We start from the raw sequence: 775 nt of genomic DNA on the forward strand, positions 1-775 counted from the left end.
AACCATTTTAAACATAAAAAAAAAAAAATCCATCACGAATTGGATTGCCTGAACTGGTGAAAGGCAGATAATCTCAAACTGATATCCACAAATAGCAGAACTGTAGCAATCATGACCTTGAAATAGAAACATTAATGTTAAATACTGGTAGCTTAAGAGCCTAACAGTCAAGGTAGAAACTAATTTTTACCCCACCACCCTTTTTTCCCTTTTTTTTTCTTTTTTGCATTTTGACGTTTCTAATTTTATGAATGCTGATGTGTTTGAAACTTTGTCGTATCCTACCTAGTTTATGACAAGTGTGTGGCAGATAGGACTCTTCCGCTTAGAGAGATCGTGAGCTGGAGAGTGAGAAATGGTTTTATGGAACAAGTATAAAAGGAGAAGAAGGGATAAAAAGTCTTGTATGCCTTTTTGCCAGTTTAGTGGTATGAAAATTCCTGTAATGAAATTTCTTCTGGCTATGAAGGAACTGTGAAATGGGATCAAAATAAAGTGTTTTCTGCTACATCGTTATGATATACGGAAGACCAGTTCTAAAAATCTCAAGCCCCTTCATCCCATTCTGTTTTTGCTATCAGAGGAGTCACTTTTGTGCTCCTTCAGGTTTATTGACTTAACAGAGAGAACAAGGAGTAGATCTTGGTCTACCTGGCTGCTGTCCCCCACTGCTCCTGCCGGGATATCCAACTGTACAGCTTCTGAGTACAGAGAGATCTCGAATCAACACCTATCAAAGCAGAGGACAGAGAACTTAAGAGTTAATTAGAAACTG

Source organism: Harpia harpyja, unplaced genomic scaffold (genome assembly GCF_026419915.1).
Source record: "Harpia harpyja isolate bHarHar1 unplaced genomic scaffold, bHarHar1 primary haplotype scaffold_47a, whole genome shotgun sequence".
In the NCBI taxonomy this organism is placed as follows: domain Eukaryota; kingdom Metazoa; phylum Chordata; class Aves; order Accipitriformes; family Accipitridae; genus Harpia; species Harpia harpyja.